At 49.1% G+C, this 22,451-nt stretch overlaps 1 long non-coding RNA gene across 1 annotated transcript in view; it reads left to right on the top strand.

Annotated features, from left to right (window-relative positions):
* The window catches only part of LOC134474098 (uncharacterized), a 101,369-nt gene that overhangs the window by 15,644 nt on the left and 63,274 nt on the right, over positions 1–22,451 (top strand). The gene's annotated exons all lie outside the window — the stretch shown is intronic.

Genomic DNA, 22,451 nt, shown 5'->3' with positions numbered 1-22,451 from the left:
ACTGAGCCAGCTGAACCCACTTCCAAAGCGTTGGATGTTAGAACACAGAAAAGTTCTGGTTTTATACATTTGTCCAAGGAACTTGGTCTTCAGAAACTGGGGACGGGGCGGGAAGCAAGGGTACAGAAGCAAGACAAAGCAATGAATAATTTAACCTTGAAAGAAGACAGAGTCTTATGAATCCCACCAGAACAAGACAACATAAAGTCTGTTTACAGGACATAGCTGCCCGTCTTATCTGTACCAAAACAAGAAGTTACAGCTGTGGGACAGGGCGAGGGGCTGCTCTTGAAGTCTCACTTCACAGATACTGAAAATATGTTAGATCAGAATCTCTGGGGTAAGTGTGGGGCAGGAGTGTTTTCTAGGCTTCCCTGCATGGTTCTGCTGGGCAGCCAGAGCTGAGGACCAGGAAGATATAGGAGGACCCTGGTATTGACACAGGAGTCATAGGGATGTGTTCATCCTGAACTGGGCCTTAGGAGGGCGCATGAATGATTCCAAGGGTTAACAGTTGATTTCAAAGTTGGTTAAGAGGAAAAACTGCCAGAAGGACTCATCCTCCACCCTCTCCAAGGACAATAGCAAACAATCACAGCCCTGGCCAGGCTTCATAGATTGCCTCATTTGCTCTCCCATGTTATCCTGTGCTAGTATTGAGGAAACTAAGGCAAAGAGAGGTGGCACAGCCCAAGGTATCACAACCAACAGGTGACAAGGCAGGGTTTATGCCTGGCAGCCTGGCTCCAGAGCCCGTGTCCTATAAGCTTCAGCACTTGGGAGGCTGAGGCAGGAAGATTGCCACAAATCTGAGGCCAGCTTGGATTACATGGCGATTTCAAGGGCAACCTGAACGACACAAGAAGATCCTATTTCAAAAACAAAACAAAACAAAAGTTGGCTACATAGCTGAAATTTGCACACAGATAGGCATATATGGTCTGAGGCCTACCATGTCCAGCTTGCGCCCACTCGGATGTGAGTTCTGAAAGTGCCAAGGAAGAAAGGAATGGTTCAGGTGGGCTCGGCTCATCAGGCTAGTCTTGCTGGAGAAGGTTCTGGAAGCAGTTTGTGGGGGAGAGCCCAACTCTCCAGGTCTTCAGGGCTTCTTATCTTCCGAGCCAGCCCCTCTGTGCTCAACGGCACTCCCCCTACCCCCACCCTGCGGTCTCCCTTGGGTGTGGCTGGCCACTTTTCAGTCACTGCCCGGCTCTCTGGGACACCCCGGCAGGACTAGGCCTGGGCAGATAAGAGCTCTGCTTGTTAGCACAGCTGTTTCTGCAACACCCAGCCTTGTTTTCAAACCTGTGGAAACTTGGGTGCGGAAATGTGGCTACATCCACCCAACTTCAGAGTTGGGCTTGCTTCCAAATAAAAGGAAATTCAGTCAGTTTTCCCAGACACGGTGACAAAAATAGAGTTGACAGGAACGTCATAGGGTCCACTGGGGTCCCTGTGCTGCACCCAGAGAAAGCAGCTGGCGCTTGTTCTAGATGCTACCAATGCTCTGTCCAAAGAACTCGAGGTTCCAGCACTGACCGCTACCCCGGGAGTCGGTCCCCATGGAAGTTCTTCAGGAAGACGCCCTGCAAAGTGATGCTGCCTTCCAAGGTCACTTGGTGGCTTCTGCTGTTGGTAGCTTGAGGGTTTCCTGTGGATTTATGGAGCCTCTTTGGCCAATAGGCTTAGCAGTTACTGGACAGTCAGAAGACTTCGCTAGAGGGGGAAGGAAAGGCCCAGGTGGTGCTGCTCACCCGGGGGTAGCTCAGACCCTGGCGTGATTTGTTACCCCTGAAGGCAACCGTGGGTTCCATCTCCAGTGTTTGTGTCCCGCTTATGGTACAGAACAAGGACTCCATCAGAGGGCCCTGGTTCTGCCTGGACATCCCAGCTGTGCTGAGTGGGTACTGACTACTCAGGGACCCAGCCTCTCACTCCCGGAGGGCATTTTTCCCTTGACTGCTGTTCTTAGAACAGACTGAGCACAGCACTTCACACTCAGTCCGGGGAGGGCTCCCTCAGGCCTTGGAGGATCCTCTGAAGGGCCAGCGGCTTTCTCACTGTCAGACCAATGGAAGCCATGGTGCCGTGAGCAGCAGCTCGGCTGAGCCTGAAACTCAGATCTCCCCCATTTCCTGCCGTCCTCTCCCACACAGTGAGCTGAGATGGCTCTGTCTCCCCAAGGGTCCCCAGAAACAGGTATATAAAGCAGGAAGAACCACACAGGTCTCCCCAACCCCCCACATGTCCACATGTTTATGCTATATGTGGCCTGGCTGGGCCCAGCCTGCCTTGGGAAACAATGGAACTGTTCCTGCCCCATGGGGAAAAGCTTGGTGGGCTTCGGCTTCTAATTGTGTTGAAGGTTTTTGATTGGTTAAAGCAGCACAAAATGCCTGGGCCAAGTCCTTTAAGCCCTGTGAGCCTTAATGTCCTCATCTGTTAAATGGGAAAATATGGGGATCTCCTTCACTGAACACTGGCAAAGTAAAGGTACGTGATGTCTAAGAGCGCTGTCGTAAAGCTGACAAATGCACTGTTTTTTTTTTTTTTTTTTTTGTCTTTTTTCCTTTTTATCGGTATCAGGGATCGAACTCACGACTGCCTGCTTGCAAGGCAGGCGCTTATGCCGCTGAGCTAAATCTCCAGGCCCCCCCCCTTTCTTTTGAGACAAGGTCTTGCTATACAATTCAGGCTGGCCTAGGCTTGACTCAAATTCATGGTGATCCTCCTGCCTCAGCCTCTCAAGTGCTGGGATTGCAGGTGTGCACCACCACGCCTGGCTAAACGTGCTTTTCTTAAAGGTCACTTTGCTCTAAATTGGCCTTCCATCTCTTCTCTTGCCCATCTCCTCTGGGCCCTTGAGGGTGGGTGCACAATGACTCCGACGACTCTGATGACTCTGTCCCAAAGGTACCTTCAGGGGAAGTGACTCGTCCTGGAGACGTGAGATTAATCAGCAGCTGAGGGCCCGGGAGCTTGGCGTCTACTTGCTCACCAAGGTGTCTGCTAGTGCCCTCAGGGTCTCCCTTCCGGGATAGCCTGCCCACCCCTTCACCCCCCACTGCCACCCCACGCCAGGCTGCTGGATCGCCGGAAACCCCGCCCCATTGTCCTAGCAAACCCCGCCCCATTGTCCTCAGCGGCTGCCTGGCCTCAGGAGTCCGGCTGCCCTGGGCTGACGTTTCCTCCTGTGGCTGAGATAGCTCTGGAGGGAGATTTCTATCAGGTTCAGGGCAAGCTAGGCTCTGAGCCGGCTCTTCCGCAGCAAATGGGGCAGGGTGTGGGTGGGGCCGTGGCAGGCTTAGAAAGGAGCTCACCGAACCTCACAGCCCTCTCCCCAACTTTCGTTCCCCCTCCTTATCCTTTTCACCCCTTCCCCCAAAAGCTTTGCTGAGTCTTCCACCTGGAAGTACAGGCTTATTGGACAGTGTGGTGCGTGGGAAGGTGACCACCCTGGGAAGCAGGGACAGGTCCACCGGTGTTCAAGGGTGGGTGGTTGTGGTGGGGGAGCGCAGGTTTTAGTAGGAATGGTTCACTTGCTCTGGTTTTATCCCAGGAAAAATTTGCCTGGCGGTTGGGATTTAGAGGTATCATGAACACGCTCAAGGAATTTGGGAAATTTCAGTTCCTTCCTCAGGCCCTGGCTTTCTGTCTGTTAAGAAGGGATAAAAATACCCACTGATGAAGGTTATTGTATGGAATGAATGATCTAAGACATGCAGAGAACCTAGCAGGGGGGTCCTGCACAAGGGAGCCAGCCTGGTAGATGACCTCGTGACAAGAATGACCAGGAACACCCTACACTGCATCCTTTACTGGAAAAAGCAGCTCATGTGCTGGTTAAGTCAGGCGGGTCAACATGAGTGGAAGCTTACTGTGAGCCAGCACCTTGAGCAGTTTAGGAGATGATAGTGAGCAAGATGGTCCCATTCCCCGGGCATAGATGATGGGCTGGGCCTGGCGTGCGGCAGGAACAGATAGCAAAAAGAAGTACAAAACAAAAACAAAATAAAAAACAAAACACTTTGCCTAGAAATAGGTGCTTTCACTTGAGTGTGATTGGTGTACACATATAATCTCAGCACTCTGAGAAACTGAGGCAGGAGTATAGAAAATTTGAGCCCAGCCTGGGTCTTTAGTGGCCTTTAGTAAGAACTTCCTCGTCTCAAAATTAAAAAAAAAAAAAAAAAAAAAAAAAAAGGTTGGGGATGTAGCCTCAGTGTGAAGTCCTGGTTTCAATCCCCAGTGCTGCCAAAAGGACAAACGAAAGATGGGTGCTTCAAAAACAGTTAAAATAGGAGTTGAGAAGGCATGCTGTGTTAGCCAGGGTGTGGAGAGAAGAAGGCCTTCCATGCAGCTGCTATTTGAAGGAGAGAAGGAGTGAACAATGAAATACGCGCAATGAAATGTGACCAGATGGTTTTCTGGATGTAAAGAGCCTTGAGTTGGGGAGCCCCAGTGTAGAGCCCCAGCTCCAAAGCAAAGCAGGTTTTGGAAGTTAGGAGCTTAAGCCATGGCTGTGTCCATTTGGGTATGTGTGTAACTTACACACATAGGCTGAGGGCCCTGGGCTGTGCTCCCATGGCTGTGACCTCTGTCACAGTGCAGGTGGCCTATTGCTCTGGAGTGTGTGGAGGGGGAGCCCGGGGACCAGAGAAAGCTGACCATGGTAGATTGCATATTTTCTTAAATTAGGCTGATGGCAGACAGCTGTCTCTGGTTTCTTGTTATTTGTTTATTTAGTCCCCGCTTTCTGATTAAACTTTCTGGTGCTATTTGCTGATAGCACCAGAAGCAATTTTGAATTTCTGAAAACACAGCAGGGCCCAGCTGCTCCCCTTGGGCCAGCCCTTCATTTAGTACCAGCTCACCCATGGGCCCATGGGCAGGAAGCAGCAGGTGGCCAGGGGCAGTGTCTTCATGTGACAGTGCCACAAGTTCTGTGTGCCAGCCAGGAGCCCTCATAAGGACCATGATTCACTGAAAAGAAAAGTTGCCTCTGTGCCTAAGTCAAACCGGATGTTTGACTAGATTGACTGATGTTTCCCGTCATTAAACTGATGCTCATTCAAGTCATTTCAAGGCAACAAGCATTTCTGGGACCTAGCATTGCCGGAGCCCTGTCTCAAACCCAATGGCAGTCATGGTGGGTGCTGACAGCTCTGGTTCATGGGACCCATGCCTTAGTTACTTCATAGATGATCACAATGCTAAAAAGGAAGGAATGGGGCTGCAGCTTTAGCTCAGTGGTATAAGCACCTGACTGACAAGCGTGAGGTTGTGAGCTCGATACCTGGATTCCCCATACCAAAAAAACCAACCAAACAAACAAAACCAAAAAAAGTAGAAAACGAAGGAACAAAGGAATGTCTGTCCCTAGGAGCAGACACTTTGCTGAACGACTTGGAAAACTGTGACAAATCTGACTGAGGTAGAAGATGTGACAGTTGCATAAATCAGGGACTAAGACATACCAACTGGCTCAGAAAATCAGTTTCCCCCAATATTTCTCTCTCTGTGCCAAGACTGCTTGCTGTCTACTTCCTCTGGCCCTGCAGGCCCAGGAAATCCCATTTCCAAAGTCTGTGCTATTTCCTTCTCATTTCTTTTGGTCCTCCCCAGGGTTTTCGCCTCTGAATAACTGGAGCTTGGGTAAATCAGATTTTATTTATGTATTCAGCAGCCTGCATGTTAGAGTCATTATGTGCCAGATGCCCACTGTACCCTCCAGGGATTCCTGGCACAAAGCTCAGGGTCATTTTGGGGTTTTCATTGCCTGTCTGCCCTCTTTCCATGGCTTACCTTGTCTCCCTACACAATGTGGGGTTACAACATCTGGCTTTTTATGTCTCCTTTGCCTGCCAGTTTCCTGCCTCTGCCTGCCAGTCCCAGCTCTGCTTGTGCTTTAGAGCCTCCTTATAAAACCTGGGACTCGTGGATTCCAAGGGCCACCATTTCCCATGCACTGCCCCACACTTCTCATGTCTCCAATTTCTGTGGTCTCCCCAGGACTTGCCAGCGGCACTTTCCTGTTCAGTCTCAGCTTCTGTTTTTCAGCTCTGATGATGGAAGGTGACGTTGTCTCCTTTCTCTCCCCCTGGCCAGGGTGAGGAAGATCAAAGAAGGATTGTAGGATGTACCATCCTATACCAGTGGTGGGTGGGATGCCTCTGTGACGAGCCCGAAACCAGGCAAGGGAGACAGACAGACAAACCTGGATTCCTTCTGGGGCACCTGAGGAAAGGGCGGTGGTGTGGAAGGGCGGGATGTCATCTGCCTGACCTCAGCCAGCTTCTGTTTTCCTCTCCTGCCCTGGATCAGAGGCCATTCTTAGATATTTTGGTAAATACCAGAGCTCAGTTCACAGCAGATGAATTCTGGGCTGTCTCTGTATTTTCCTAACGTGAGCTCAAAGCTGGTAGAATTGGACTGGACTCCGCTCTAGGAAGACAGGGTCTTCAGAAAACCAGTCTTGGAGGTGGGTGTGCACCAGGGGCTGGCCCTAAACTTCCCCTTTGGCCTTCCCTCAAGAGCTGGACAGTGACTCACTCAGAACAATGATGCCATTACAAGAGCACGCATAGGAGTGAAAGGCAGGCCTGCAGGTTGTGGGTGGGGGCACAAAGCTCTGGGACAGTCAGAAGAGACCTTATGACTGAAACCCACCGTGCACTGTGGAGTTGAGTCCTGGTTCCTGAGCCCTGATGGAAAGTGGAGAAGGGCAGAGAAGGGCAATAGAGAAGGGCAGAGAGACATTAGGACACAGAAGCAGGACGGGGAGAAAGTCTTGAGCAATAGGTGAGCAGGAAAAATGGTCACCAAGCATTGAGGAGGCAAATGCATCCCAGACAGCCAGCTCTCCTGGCCAGCTGAGAAGAGGCCGAGGTAAAAACAGAACCAGAGGAAGCCGAAACCACCCAGCAAGGTGAGGGAAGGGTTCAGTTCTAGATCAAGGAGCCACAGAGAGACCCAGAGGGTCCCACAATAATCTCCTGAAACTGGGTCTCTTTCCTCAGCCTTTTAGATGTTGCCGAAGGTGTGCAAAACTTGAATCAGGAAAGCAGAGAGGGTGAGAGAGATCTGTGGAACTCGGAGGGGGGAACAAGACAGCAGGCAGATCTCATGGCTGCCCCTTAGGATGTGTTTCCCCTCCTCCCACCTTCTGGCTTCACCTACTTCATCCTGTACTGTCTTCTTTTTGTCTCTACTTTGGTCTCTTCTCCCATGCTCCTCATCAGTTACGCACCGATGCTGGGATCTTTCCCTCTTCTTGATGCATGTGGCTCCCAATCTGTTCTGCTCTGTCTTCACCAGGCACAGACTGAGAGGCATGAGGAAGAGTAAATGAGGCAGGAAACTTGGTATCCAAAGAGGAGGTATCCCTCCAACAAGTACCCACAGAACAGCTGGTGTGTCTGGGCTCTGGGCTGAGCAGTGGAGTTCCCTGCCCTCAGCTCACTCTTTGTTGGGGAGACATACACAGGTAAAAGTAGCTAAGTAGCCATGTGTGGTGGTGCATGCCTGTAATCTCAGCACTTGGGAGGCTGAGGCAGGTAGCTCCCTGTGAGTTCAAGGCCATCCTGAACTACATAGCAAGAACCTGTCCCAAAAAAGAAAAAGAGGGGCCTTAGCTTAGTGGCACAAGCACCTGCTTGGCAAGTGCAAGGTTGTGTGTTCAATCCCTGGTACCAACAAAACAAAACAACAACAACATAAAAAGCTCAAGTACTAAGACAATGGAGTGATACTCCAGGTGTGATATAAACAAAGTGTTGTGGGCAGGAATTGGTTCAGCTCTTGCTTTCTTCCTTCTTCCCCAGTCTTGGATGTGTCTGTTGAACTCTGAACTTCATTTTTAGTTTCTTGCCAGCCATTTCCACCTGGAGACTCACAGACATCGGTCTCAGCTGACTCTTTGTGTTCCCGTAGTCGCTTCTGTGGATTTTCCATCTCAGGAGCTCTCTCAGTGGCCCCAGCTGCCGGCTGGGCGCTGCTTTCACCTCCACCCTCTTCCTCGTGTACACAGATCCACCGACAGACATGTGAGGTCCACCTTTCCTCCATCACTTCTGTCTGTCCACATGGCCACAGTTAACCGGGACTTTACTGTCTCTACCACAACGGCGGGGATCTTCTGCCCTGCCTGCCCACTGGCTACTCTCTTCATGCACAGCTCTACCAGGAATGTTTCCAAAGTGAAAATCATATTCTGTTTATTTATGTCACCTTAAATTTATCATTATAATTATCATCAATTTAATTTTTTGAGATAAGATCTCACTATATAGTTCAGGGTGGTTTTGAACTCACTACATAGCTCAGGTTTCCCTTGAACTCTCAGCAGTCCTCCTGCTTCAGCCTCCCAAGTGCTGGGATTATGTACCATTTGGCAGCATGCATATTGGGATTGTTATATACCCAGGCACCCTCCTGAGTAATTCATAAATATTAACTCATTTAGTCTTTTTAACACTCTTATGAGGCATGTATGGTTACAGCCGTATTTCTTTAACAGTAAGAAAGGGCTACCAGTAAGATGTACCTTATTTTTTTAGCACTGAGAAAAGAAAATTATGGCACAATGCTTCCTTACCACTTAGCTTTTATTTGATGTTTAATGAAAGAGCTGGTTAGGCTTGTTTAGATAAAGGCTTTCAAAAGCATAGATTTCATGCATACATAAGTTTACAAATGAAAAAAGTTAGTATAGGTATTTTTTGTGTGTGTAGTTTTGGTGATCAAACCCATAGCTTCAAGCAGGAGGCAAGTACCCTACCGCTGAGCTACGTCACCAGCCTCCGGTTCTGTGATCTTCTTGTTTTGTTTTTGTAGTACTGTGAATTGAATACGTGGCCATGCTAGACAAGTGCTCTACTGATGGACTGCATCCTCAGGCCTTTTTATTTTTAAAAAATATTTTATTTATCTCTTTGAAATAAAAGTAGAAAAAATAAAAATAAAAAAGTAATAAAAACCCCAAAATATCTTATTTATTTATTTACTGCAGTTAGATCTTGTTATTTATTTCAAGTTAGCCTTAAAGTCAAGGTGTAGTCCAGGCTGTTCTTGAACCTGCAGTGATTTTCCTGTCTCGGCCTCTCAAGTGCTAGAATTACAGGTGTGAGGTTTTAAAATGTTAGAATGCTTAAAACATTTTTAAAATGTATTGGTATTTGTTATTATTTTTGCAGTCTTAGAGATTGAACCCAAGGACACTCTACCACTGAACCACATGCCCATAACTTTTTATTTTTTATTTTGAGAGGTTCTCACTAAATTCCTTGTAATGCCCTCGAATTCATAAAAGTCCTGTCTCAGCCTCCTGAGTTGCTGAGTTTGAAAATGTGTGCCACCACATTCTGCTTGATTCTGTAACTTTTTTTTTTTTTTTTTTTGGTACTGGAGATCAAACTTACAACCTCGTGCTTGCCAGGCAGGCACTTGTGCCGCTGAGCTGAATCTCTGGCCCCTGTGACTTTTTGATTTACATGCATAATGATGACAACTGTGTCATTACTGCTACCCAGCCCATGATTCTAAGGTGATATTAGACATGTTAAAATGCTAAAAACAAAACCAAAAAACACTCTGTGTCTTATAGTTGATGAAAAATGTTACCCACTGTACTAATGATAAAACTGAGATGTGAGCTGGGTATGGTGATTCACCCTTGTGATCCCGCAAACTTAGGGGGCTGAGGCAGGAGAATGGAAAAAGTTTAAGACCTAGGCAATTTAGAGAGACACTATCTAAAAAAAGAAAAGAAAATGCGGAACATAGCTCAACACTCCCTAGGTGCAACCTCTAGTGCTGCAAAACATGCAAAAAGAACTTTAGAAAGCAAATCAAAAAAGAGATGGGCAGAGGTTAAGTATATTTCCCACGGCCACAGTGCAAGCAAGTGGCAGAAGTGGGCTTTGAACCCAGGAGCCTATCTCTGGACTCTGCTTTGAATCATTCATAGAAGGCTGTGCTCTAAGATGATTGCACCAAGTCCAGCGTAAGAGTGAGTGAAGTCCAAAGTCTCCTGCCAGCAGCATGCAAGACCTTCTCATCTGTCTCTTCTTGCTCTGCAGCTCAGTGGCTCCCAGGATCTGTTCTTCTGCTCAAGTCTGCTTCTAGCTACTGAGTGCAGATCTGTGTGTCTGGCTGGCACTGCTGGACTCTCCTGCAGAAGACAACTGGGCATCTGTGTGTAGTGCTCCACTCTGTGCCTGCCCTGTGAGAGACAGCACCTTGTTGGTGCCCCAGCAGATTTGGTCACTTGATGTCTGGCTGCGGGCCCCTCTGTAGGGCCCTGGCTTCTGTGTCGGTGCTTCTTTCCCAGTCAGGGCTCCCATCTGTGGCCTTGTACACTAACTTCCCCTCATCTCCCCTAGAGTGACAGGAAATCTGATGTTTTGTATCTGCCACATGCATGGCAACCACCTGGGCCTCCTTGATCACACTGTATAAGTAATATCCTGTGGGCTGTGTGGTTCCCTAGCAACACAGTGAGTTGTGGGACAATGCTTGCCTTGGTGTTTTGTGAACTGGAGCACCCTGACCCTGCAAAAACTCCAATAATCTAACACCTCCTGACACACAATGACTGTGAGGCTCCTGGATGGAACACTCGCAAGTGTGGAAGTATGCATATGCGGGCGTTCACATGTGTGTGTTCAGGATGGCGTGAAAGCATTGGTGCAAACTGCATTTCCTGGAGGCTCCGGACCCGCTCTCCCCATTTCTTGCCCAAGCCAGTGCCAGCTTGAGACTCCAGCTGCCCTCCTCCACAGTGTGGGGGTGGCAGAAATCCACGTGGGAGAAGCAACAGAGGAATGTTCCAGGCCTGCTCGATTATTAAAGACCTCTCAAGATAATGAGGCGCAGGGAAGAACAAAGAAACAGAAAACCAGCTAAATTAAAAAATACCTCCCTGTGCCTCCTGACCATCAGGTTCAGGCTGAGGCATTTGGCAGATGGTCAAGGCTGCTCAGAGAAGGGATTTCTGCTACAGCAGGCAGGAGGGTCTCTGAGTGCGGGTGAGGATGTGGGAAATGTCCCATTGGCTTAGGCCAAAAGGCTGCTGAGCTGAGAGGCTGTGTCCTTATTAAAAAATGCCATTGACTTGTGGGTGACATCACATTCTCTCTGACATCAACCTTTAACATCTGAAATGTGAAGGCAAATCCTGTCTTGCTCTATCTAATATCCCTGGGCAGATATTACTGTAAGATTTTATTTTTCTATCTAAAACTTACACAGTTATCCACAATTGTCTCTGATGGTATGGACTGCTTAGTACTGCTTTCTTTCTCATTCCCAATCTACTTTCTCTAAGCTTCCTACTGTGCCTTGGAATTTAGAAAACCAGCTGCATTGAGGATCCTGGCTATCTTCATTTAGAAGGATGTAAAACCTATATACTGTGTCTGGTTGAGAGACACTGCATCTTTGCCCTCATTTCAGGTGTTTACAGTTGGGGTCAAGCCCCTTCACTATGCTTTAGGAGTCTCATAAATGTATGGACAGAAATGTTTTTATTAGCCACTTTCCAGAGTGAATACAGGAGCTGAGCTGGAGTTGAAGTGCTGTAGCTAAATCTTCAAAGAGGCAAATCACACACTGACTTAGGGATTACTGGAAAACACACAATGCAACTATTTTCTTTTTCTTTTCTTTCTTTCTTTTTTTTTTATCGGTACCAGGGATCGAACTCACGACCGCCTGCTTGCAAGATAGGCGCTTATGCCACTGAGCTAAATCCCCAGCCCCAACCATTTTCTCTTGATGAAGCACCTGCTAACTCTTGCCACCACAGCATGGAGGGAAGCATCCTTATTTTTACTTCCTATCAACCACCTCTGGTCCAGTCAGGTGACTGTCCACATTCTCCATCCTTTGGACTTAGCAGAGAAACTCTCAAATGTTAACCTTGCTCATTCCTCCTGCCCCCATGTGACCATCACTTCCTCCCACCACTCCTGAACACAGCAACACCAAGGCTGCCGTTAAGGTAAAGAACTCTCTGCCCATCCTCACAGTTGGTCTTAACACACCTGGGTGTGAGGGCCTGGGGTGCTGGCAGTAAAGAGGCACACAGAATGGTGAGAAGGGGCTGTGCGGGAGGCCTCGAGCACAGGCAGGGTGCTGTGAGGAGACAGGAGAGCGGAGCCCAGGACAGGGACACCCACGGGTGAGAAGGCCCAGCTCCCAGTGATGCTCAGGTACCAGCTTGCCGATGCGGTCTTGGCGTTAGAGGGGTCCTGGGAATGTCTCATAAACCTCAAAACCCTGGTGACATGAGACTTTGTTCCCATCTTTACTCAGAGGCTGAGGTGAGGATGAAGTCAGCCTTGGTCAGGAGGAGAAATGGAAGCCCAGAACTGGACATCCACAAGATGGTTTAGAGAAAGAAGCTGGGGAGCAGCTTGGAAGCAACTTTAGATACTTGAGGAGCAAGGTCAGATGATCCCCTGTTCTGACACACTCAACTATGCACTTCCTGACCTCCAGAACATGGAACGAGGCCCTGCCATACCCTGTAATAGGCTCAAGACTGCTGTCCTGTATAGTTCAAACAGAACTAAATGGAAAGCCAGCCTGAGACAGAAGACCTCCTCTAGCTTCCATGGCTTCGGACCCTGGGCCACTGATCTCTCTACAGCACTGTTTGGCCTCACAGGGCCACGGTCACACCGTCTCCCTAGAAGACTATAAGCATCTATGTCAGGACTCTGGCATTCCAGAGTGGAAACTTGCCGCTGGAAGGACCCTGTGGCCACCTGTTGGGAAGTAGCCAGCCAGAGTACAAAGTACTCATTTTTGAATGCCTTGAGAGCAGCTGCCTACGCCAGGGTCTGGCCACTGCTGCTGGCCTGAGCTGGTGCTGATGTAGCATGGCTGTCCATTTAAACCTCATGGCTCCCTGGGCCTTGGTGTGCCCAGGTTGGGGATGAGACAGACTCAGTCACATCTTAGAGATGGAGAATAAATAGAATGTAGAGCAGACAGGCTGGGACGTGCAGAGAGGCCTGGGAGATATGTTGGGGGGAACACACAGCTCAGGGAAAGCATTCCCAGAGACAGAGGCTCACTCCTGAGCCCCCTTATCAGGGAAGCAAGGCCAGAGACTGAGAGCAGGTACTAGGAACCAAGGCCCCAGGCCACATTCCTCTCATAAGTGGAATAACACTAAGGCCCTTTTAACTCCTTCTTAATTGACGGAGCTACAGAAACAGCACTCCATCATCCCTGCACCTCCACTCCCCTCCTTCCTCAGCCCTGTGTAGTGCTGAGGAGGAGCCTGGGCCCCTGGCTGGACCTGTGTGATGATAAAGGCTGAGCCCCACACCCTCGACAGCTCCCAGCGGGCGGGGGCTGCGGCCAGAGCTGCCTCGTACCCAGGACTCTGTTGTTTAGAGAGATTTCCAGCGTTCTTATGGCTCCCCGTTCCTGGTACCACCTGGGGGATGATGTCAAATGGTGTTGGTCAGGAGCCTGGAATTCCAGCAGCCCATTCCCCCAGCCTCCCTCTCTAGTTCTGTGAAAACCAGGTGATGGGCTCTGATTTGGAGAGAGAAACATGGAGACCCTTAGAAAGGAAGCAAAGTGGCCCTGGCCAGTCAGATGCAGGCAAACCCAGCATGTGGAGGAGATGATGACTTGGAACCGAAATGCATCCATGTGGCTGGGACTGGGCCTGGGTGCTGGCTGGACTAGTCCCCCTTGCCAACCTCAGGGTCTGTATTGGCACTAACATGTGTAGGAGCAGCACAGGGAAAGTGACTGAACTGTGCACTGTGTGTTTCAGAAGAGCTAATGTAAGTGTACCGAGGAGCAGGGTGCTTTGGAGGGTAGAGAGAGCAGATACCGTGTGGTAGTTGAAGTCAGGTTTGGCAGGGTTTTAAGTTCCTGGAGAATCGAGAGATTGAGAGCAGATCCAAGAGTAATGCGAGCAGATCTATGTCTTGGAAAACTCGTCCTGATGGTCAGTGTGGGAAGGGCCACTTGAGATGTGCTGCAGTAATCCAGGTGTCAGGCTTTTGTCAAAGTCTGAGTAAGGGCCCTGCGGTAAGAGGCCAAAGAGGACAGCTGTCATTGGAACTGATGGCATGTTATGACCTGTCACATGAAGTCAGTGATGCTAGGTGTCTTTGAAGGAGATGAGGAACCAGTTTGGGGGAGGAAATCAGTAATTTAATATCAGTTAAACTGTAGTCAGCAAAAATGTCAGGGCTTTAGGGGTTGAGTAGGAAGTTGGCTGGTTTAGCCTACAGCTGGAGAAATAGATTAGTTTCAAGGGTTGAGGCTGAGTTCCATGGGGTGTATGTGCATGTGCAGGCATGTGCATGAGTGTGTGTATGTGTGCGTATGCGTGTGGTGGCAGTTGGGAGATAGTTCCAGAGAGAGATGGCAGGATGGTAGGAGTCCACGAAAGACCATCCCAGAGACACGGCACTCTGAAGTCTGAAGAAGAGCCAGAGTTTGGAGGGAATCTTCATCAATGCCACCTAACCAGAATCGAGTCATTCTGATCTGTCCTGGTGGTCAAGCACAGCCTTTCTGTCCCCACTCAGTTCTGACAAGCTGGGTGGATGGAGACAAGTGCTGTGTTGGGTCAGGAGCTGATAGAGTTCAGGAGGTCCTCTGGGCCTTGGTGACAGCAGACGTAATATCCAGGAGGCTGTCAGATCCTGGGAACACAGGCTCCTACCTGGGGACACTGCTGCCCCCTGGGAACCCTGAGCACCTGTCTACCCTTGGGGGAATTGGAACACCTGGGTTTTCTTTGTGACTGTCAGATATTTGAACCTTCAAACCTTTGTGTCTGCACTCAGCTGTCTCATGTGAGCAGCCCCTGACACTGTTAACCATTTAAGAGGATAAAATACTCCACCTTTCTGTGAAACAGCACCACATGTGTCCCTGCTACCCAGGCGCCTTAAGTCATAGTGTATCAGAGATAAGCAACTGGAGAACCCTTCCCACGACAATGACTCCACATTGTAAATGGAGGATGTGGAGGCCAGGGCAAGCAGGGTGAGTCTCGCCCGCAGTGCTGGATCAGAGCATTGCTCAGCTCCTTGGGGACGGGGTGGTGTCTCCAAGCCCTCTCTCAAAGGTGTCCCTGGGGAAATGTTAGAATGCCCTCAGGGCACCCACAGGCACAGAGATGGGGTGTAGTTCATGTGTATCACAGGGTGTGATGCCTTGATCCCAGACATTCTGGGAGCTGCTTTCTGGGCTCTGAGTCCACTCACTGCAGCAAAGGTTAGTTGGCATCTCGAGGAACACACTCTTGAGTTCTTCCCCCCACACTTCTCTCTGCAATGTTGGAGAACCAACCCAGGACTATACAGCTGGATACCACTGAATTACATCTCCTGCCCTTTTTATTTTCTTTATATAGAGACCAGGTTTAGATAAGTTGACCAGGTTGGTCACAAACTTACTGATCAGGAGCTAGGGATTTAGCTTAGGGGCATAAGCGCCTGCCTTGCAAGTGTGTGGTTGTGAGTTCAATCCCCGGTACCAATCAAAAAAGGAAAAAGACAAAACAACAACAACAACAACAAAAAACAAACTTGCTGATCTTCCAAGCAGCTGAGTTTACAGGTATGTAACCTGGCCCCTTGAGTTATTTCTAAAGCAAAGTCCAATCACATCAACCTTGGCTTAAAACCCTCTGATTGCTGTATCCATAGAAGCCTCAGGCTGCCCTATTTTTTATTTATTTTTTGGCAGTAGGGATTGGACTCTTAGGTGCTCTGCCACTGAGCAACATCCCCAGGCCTATCCATCAGCTGACTGATGGGTGGGCGGAATCTCACTAAATTGTCTAGGTAGGACTCAGATTTATGATCCTCCTGCTTCAGCCTACTCTAAGCTGGGATTATAGGTGCATACCACAAAGCCTGGCTTGATCTTTATCATTTTTTATCTGTACAGTTAAGTTGCATTAAGTACTGGCCACCTATCGTCACCATCCATTTCCAGAACTCTTCATCTTGCAAAACTGAAACTACCCCTTAAACAATGTCTCCTTGTTCCCTCCTCCTCCAAGGCCCTGACAACTGCCTTTTTGCTTTCTGTGTCTGTGAATTTTACTACTCTAGTTACCTCTTGTCCCTAGAATCAAACAGGATGCTATTTGTCTTTTTGTGAGTGGCTAATTTCATTGAGCATATGCTCACTAATTTCACCCATGCCACAGCTTGTGTCAGAATTTTCTTCCTTTTAGGCTCTCGGTATGATGTATGTATAACACCCTTTTTGTTTGCTTTGGGGTTTTTTGTTTGGTACCCGGGAGTACTGTACTCTGGGCCTCACACAGCAAAGTACACGCTCTATCACCCTGCTACGTCCTGTGCTTTCACCACATTTTGGTTTTTTCATTCATCTGTTGATGGGCTCCTGGGCTGGAGTGATCTTCTGGCTGTTATGAGTACGGATGATTTATCTTTCCAAGTTCCTGCTTTTGGTTCTTTTGGTTCCACTTACACAGAAGTGGAAGTGCTGGACCATATGGTTATTTTATTTTTGTTAAAAGAAACTGATCATCAAGCATAATCTGGTGCATAAACTTGTGAAGTGCAGCGTTCTTAGGGTTTTTAGATTTTGAGAAATCACTGTACTGCTTTTTTCATAGCATCTGTGCCATTTTATTATCCCACCAGTCGTGTACCTGGGTTCCAATTTCCCCACATCCTCCCAAATAGTTGTATGTGTTTTTTGGCAGTAGCCATCCTCTTCAGTGTGAGGTGACATCTCACTGTGATTTGAGCTCACATTTTCCTAATGACTAGCAATGCTGAGTCACTTTCTGGAGTTGGTAACTTGGTGCAGCCCCCACCTCCCAGAGTCCAGGAGGCTTCAAGGAAAAAACAGAACCCCAGTGTGGTAATCATTAAAGGCAGTCAGTACTTCTTTTCTTTTTGTTGTGTGGTACTGGGGATTGAACCCTGGGAAGCTCTACCACCCAGCTACATCCTCCCCCTCCCTGCTTGAGACAGAGTCTCACCCAGTCAACAGTCTGGCCTTGAATTTGTGATCCTTCTGGTTCAGGCTCCCAAGAGGCTGTGATGACAATGTGCCACTGTGGCCAGGGGTACTTTTTCTAATTTCTTGAGACTAGGCCCAAAGTGTAGGCTCTGCAGAAGTGCATAGAGTTCTCTTTCTCTACTTCTCTTTTCTTTCCTGTTTTGTTAGACAAGGTCTTTCTACATTGCTTAAGCTGGCTTCAAACTCCTGAGCTCCAATGACCCCTCCCTGTCTCAGTCTCCTGAGGAGCTGGCATTACAGGTGTGTCCCACTGAGCCTGACCCTCTAAAGTCTACATTGACTCTGGTAATCCTTGGCCCAGCACTACCCATGAACTGAGGTAGGAAACATAGTTGGGGGTGGGGTGGGAGCAGAGAGAGAAATCAGAGTGGTCCAGAGTCTCGAGGCTCTGCAGAACAGGACACTCACTGCCTATTAGCTGCTTCTGTTTCTCCCTTTGGCATGGAAGAGGCCACCTGGGAAAAGGCAGGATTCACAGCCAGGACTGTGAATAACTCTGGAATCTGCCCCGACAACCTGGCTCTGTGCACGGGACCCAGAGTGGGGGGCTGGCCTCCTTCTGTTCCTTCTCACAGTTTTACTGCTGCCCAGTGGACATGCTCTGACCACCAGAGCCCATTACTAAAAGCTCCTTTGAAGTGAAGCAAATACTTTTAAGTGAAATCCGGGAGATAACCCTACTCTCTGCCCCCATCCCAGGAATGTCCCTCCCCAATCCTGTCCCTGGACTTAGACCTGACTCCAGTATCCCAGGCTCCCCCAGCATTGTTCCTGTTGTTTGCAGTGGCTGTGCTGTTGTTTTTGTGTTTGAGAGGTGGGGGAGGATAGATGTGTTTCTAATTGGGATACTCTGACTGGGGTTACAAAGCAATTCTCCCGAACAGTGAGGGAGGGGAAAATAAAAGAGGAAGAATTACAGAAAACTCAGAGCTGGAGTAGGAGAAAGGGTCCAGCAGGCGAGGACACAAAATGTGGGGTCCATTTTTCCCAAAGTCTGGGATGATCTGAGACTAGCAAGGTAGGGTGGAAAGGTCATGGAGAGCTGAAAGTTAACAAAAGTTTGTGAAGGGAAGGACTGACCTGAAATCAGCAGGAGGTGGGCAATGGTGGGACCTAGACAGGTGCTGCGCTTGGCTGAGGCTACCACAGTTTCTCAGTGCTGAAGGCTGGCTTGGTGGGGAGGAGCCGAGCTCCAGCTGGTTTGGGAAGGTGTCATCCTGTGGACTCCAAGGCTAACGGGGAAGTGAGGGACAGTGGGCTGGGGGTGGTGCTGGGACCTCGGAGGTAGACCTGGTTCTCATCCTATCTCTTTTCCTCCTTCTCAATGACCTTGGGCAGCCAGTCTGTGTCTGGTCCTTGTCTTGGGATGGAGCTAAGCTCCCTTCCCTTTCTGGGTGGTTTTGAGGTACATGTGCCAAGTGCCTGCCATATATATCTTGAGCTCTGGAGCATTTTCTCGTTAAGTGGTAGAACCAGGGCTGGTGGTGGTGGGGCTTGGCCTCCATCTCCAGCCCTGTCTGCCAGGATGCACTTGCCTCTCTAAGCTCACACCTAGGCTGTTTGCTTAAGGGATTAGAAATGTTTTCGGCACCTATTTTGCTTTTGGGTGCACCCTGTTCCTGCCTTTGCAGGGACATGCTAAGCTGATGTCCATCCAGGTGATCAGGCTCACATCTGAGGAGAGTAGCTTCAGACAGAGTGGGTGGGCACCAGGATATGGTGTGCAGGTGCCAGAGGGTACTGGCTGATGACAGTCATTGGCATTTCCTGGCAGGACACTTCAGGAACTCTGGAACTGCATGCATATTGGGGAGCTCTGGCTGTGTGGCTTAGGCTTAAAAAGGTGAAGAGCAGAGCCCCAGATAATCCTCTGACCACTGTGTTCCTGGAACTGGGCTGGTCCCTGCAGGCAGGGGCAGGGCTGTGTTGGAGCTGCCTGGGTCAGCTGCGGCTCTCAAAAGCCTTCAATGCAACCCTCAGAATAGAGCTGGAGCTCATAAATTCTCCCAAACAGCACATAAACAAACTCCCTTCCACCTCCTCCACTTGGCTCTCCGAGACTTCCTTTGGCCTTTGAAGCTGGCGTGGTTGTTTGTAGAAACCTGGTGTCAGTTGGGTGAAACCTTGGGGAGGGGAAGAAGGAATGTTCCTGGCTGCCCCATCTCCGATTTCAGACCCTGGATCCTCTCGGGCCACCGTTCACTTGTTCACTTGGATTCATTCTTGTTCTGTTACTTTATTTTTAGTTGTAAAAAAAAAATCTAATTTACTTCCTTCATCACTTTTCTTGTGTGTGTGTGTAAATGTGACACTGAGGAGTGAACCCTCATGCTTACATGAATGTTCCCATGGAGCCACATCTCTAGCCCTTTTGTAAAATTTTGAAACAAGATCTTGCTAAGTTACCTTTCTCCAATTTGTGATCTTATTGCCTCGGCTCCCCAGAAGCTGAGTTTAAAAGTGTGCATCACTGTTTCTGGCTCACCCTCACTATTTTTAAGTGTGCAGTTCATTGGTGTGAATTGTGCTCATCTCAGTGTGCAACAGACCCACCTGTCCCATAACCGCGGCTGCTGTGAGTCTGCTGACTGTAGATATTTAGTAAGTGGTCTCACGCAGTATTTTCCCTTTTGGGATGGTGTATTTCACTTAGCATAATATCCTCAAAGTTTATCCATATGGTGCATGTGGTAGAGTTTCCTTCTTTTGTAAAGCTGAATAATGTTCTATTGTGTGTAAATATCAAAATTTTCTTTATCCATTTATCAGTGATGGACCATTCAGCTTGGATTCCCGTCCTGGCCCCTCCCCACATTGTGGTGTACCTAGTGGAGGCTGAGGACCTTTAGATTCCCAGGGGCTACTAGGCACTGTTCTCACTTTCAGGATCCTCAGATTAGAGGCTCTGTTGCCTCACCTTCCCTGAACCCCTACGAATTTTGACCAGAGCCTCCTTCATTCCTGTCATGTTTACTGTTTCTGAACAAATGCTTTAGCTATGAGCCTATACTGCTTCGACAAACATTTCAATAAATAAATACGTTAAATAAATGGGAAGCTACAATGGATTTTTGAGCTTAAAAAAGTTTGGAAACTTCGAGGTTATTTCATTTGGTTGAGGTGAGGTTTCTGATTTCCATTTTTCAGATGTGAAAATAGACAGTGGGACCCTGGAAAGGAGGAAGCTGAGGTGGGGGAGGTCGGGGAGTCAGAAGACCCCTGGGGGTCAGGTGGGGTGGAGAGTGGGCCAGGTGCCTTGGCTGGGTCAGGCCTTCCGGAGGGGAGGGGAGTGTCTGTCACTTGTTATACTTTTGGCCTGGGTACCTGACTTGTCTCCCTTGGCTCTAGCCATGGGCTGGCTACTGAGCCTAACAGAGACCTGCTCACGTCAGGAGCAGGTGTCCCCAGACTGGAGTCCCTTGGGCCTCCTGGGAAGTGGAGAAGGCCTGGGAGACAGAAATCTCAGGACCTGCCCTTGGGTCTGAGATACCTGTTGTTCCTAGGCTGATCACCTTTTGCCTTCTCGGATGTGGGTTTTCGGAGTCCCCCTGTTCGCCTTCCCTGTTCCTCCCACCATACTAGAGCTTTATAGGGACAAATGTGGGGCTAGTGGGTGCCACAGGATGCCAGCTGCTGATGGGTGGGGGTCAGAGTGGGAGGCGCAGAGGTGAAGGCACTGGCAGAGGTGGAAGGATTGACCTCCTCGAGAGCCGGCCAGCAGCTCCAGCTGGCGGGCCCTCTGCCTCCTCTTCCTAAAAGGCAGCAATAACCGTGGCCTCAGGATTGTTGAGACAGCAAAAGGGGAAGCAAGCAAGACGGTGCTTGGTGAAGCAGAAAGTGCTCGGCAGGTGGGGGTGTCCCCCATGGGGTCTCAGGTCATCCCCCAAAGAGGCCATGGGGAATCTTGATTCGCCCACCCACAGGATGAGTTGTGGGTTTGCCGGCTTTTGTTACAGAAAGACAATTTTCAACATGTGGGTCAGTAATGGGCATAAAAAGGTTTATTAGGCAGAATTTTGGAGAGAGAGAGAGAGAGAGAGAGAGAGAGAGAGAGAGAGAGAGATTGATTATTATGGCCTGGAGTTGGGTATATTTATGTACTTAGGGTATCTTTGAGTTTCTAGAATGTTCCCAGGTCCCCAGGTCCCTATTTGGTGGCTCTGTGACTGTTTGAAGCCACATGCTTTCTGAAGGATGGGTCCATATAAGTGAGTGCTATCCAGAGGTGAAGGCACTGGAGATTTCCCTTTCCTGGTTTATTTTCTTCAAGATCCTTAGGAATTTTTTAGTGAGTTTCCTGGAGGCGAAAAAAAGCCCAAGTAACTTTTTGTGTCCCAAAGCCACAGTTTTTCTTAAAAGTTCAATTTAAAAAATATGATCATTAATATCATCCTTATGTTTTTTTCTCTTTCTGCCTTCTCTCCTACCTCAGGAGGCTGATTTCCCTCAGAGGAAGGTGGTGGAGGCCAGGTGAGGCCAATGGTGGGGAGAGGGACTGAGGAGTTTGGGATTCGCAGGTGCACAGAGGAAGAGGGGACACTTTAGTGTGTGGGATGTGGACAGCCTGGTGCATGTGACCAGCGTGTTGTGCTGTGTGTGTTGTGTGTGCATGTGGGGTGTGTGTTGGGGGTATGTGTGATAGTATGCTTTGTGTGTGATGTGTGTGTGGTGTTGTATGTGTTGTAGTTGTGGCATCAAACGTGCGCTGCGTGATCTTGAGTAGGTGTGTGCTGTGCTGTGGAGCAGTGTTCTGTATGTATGTTATGGTGTATGTGTGTGTAATGTTGGGTATGTTTGTGGTGTGTGTTGTATGTGTCCTAGGATTTGTGTTGTGTGTGATGTTGGGTGTGTGTGTGTTGTGCTATATGTATTGTGTGTCCTGGGTGCCGTGGTGGATGAGTTGTGGCATGTGTGTGTATTGTGTGTGTTATAGGGTGTGTGGGGGTTGTGGTATGTGTGTGATGTGTGGTTTGTGTTGTGTATGTTGTGGATTTTTGCTGTGCTGTGTGTCGTTGGAGTGTATTGTGTGCATTGTGTATGTGTGTGTGTGTTATGTGATGTCCCTCTCAGCCCTTTTCTAGCTTTCAGGGTGGCGGCTGCCAGTGGCTGTGGGGGCACTACTTTGCAGCCCCGAGCTCTGGTCAGATGGCCCTGTGCCGCCACCTGGTGGCCAAGGATGGCAGCTGATGGTGCATTTCACCCACTCTTGCAGGCTGGGTGCCTTCTCTCCTCTGCACTCTCCACTCCTTAGGTCCCAGCTCCCTCAGCCACTCGTCCTCACTTGCTCTCCTCCACCCCCACTCCACCACCGCCTCTGTACCAAGGGAGGCAAATTTCTCCCTGGTCTTCCCAGCTCCCGAGGCTTCTCGGGCATAAGCGGGAGTGATAACGCCCAAGGTGCC

This window comes from Cavia porcellus, unplaced genomic scaffold (assembly GCF_034190915.1).
Source record: "Cavia porcellus strain 051 isolate PalLab524CR breed Dunkin Hartley unplaced genomic scaffold, mCavPor4.1 scaffold_2, whole genome shotgun sequence".
Lineage (NCBI taxonomy): Eukaryota > Metazoa > Chordata > Mammalia > Rodentia > Caviidae > Cavia > Cavia porcellus.
This window is presented reverse-complemented; position numbering and strand designations above follow the sequence as displayed.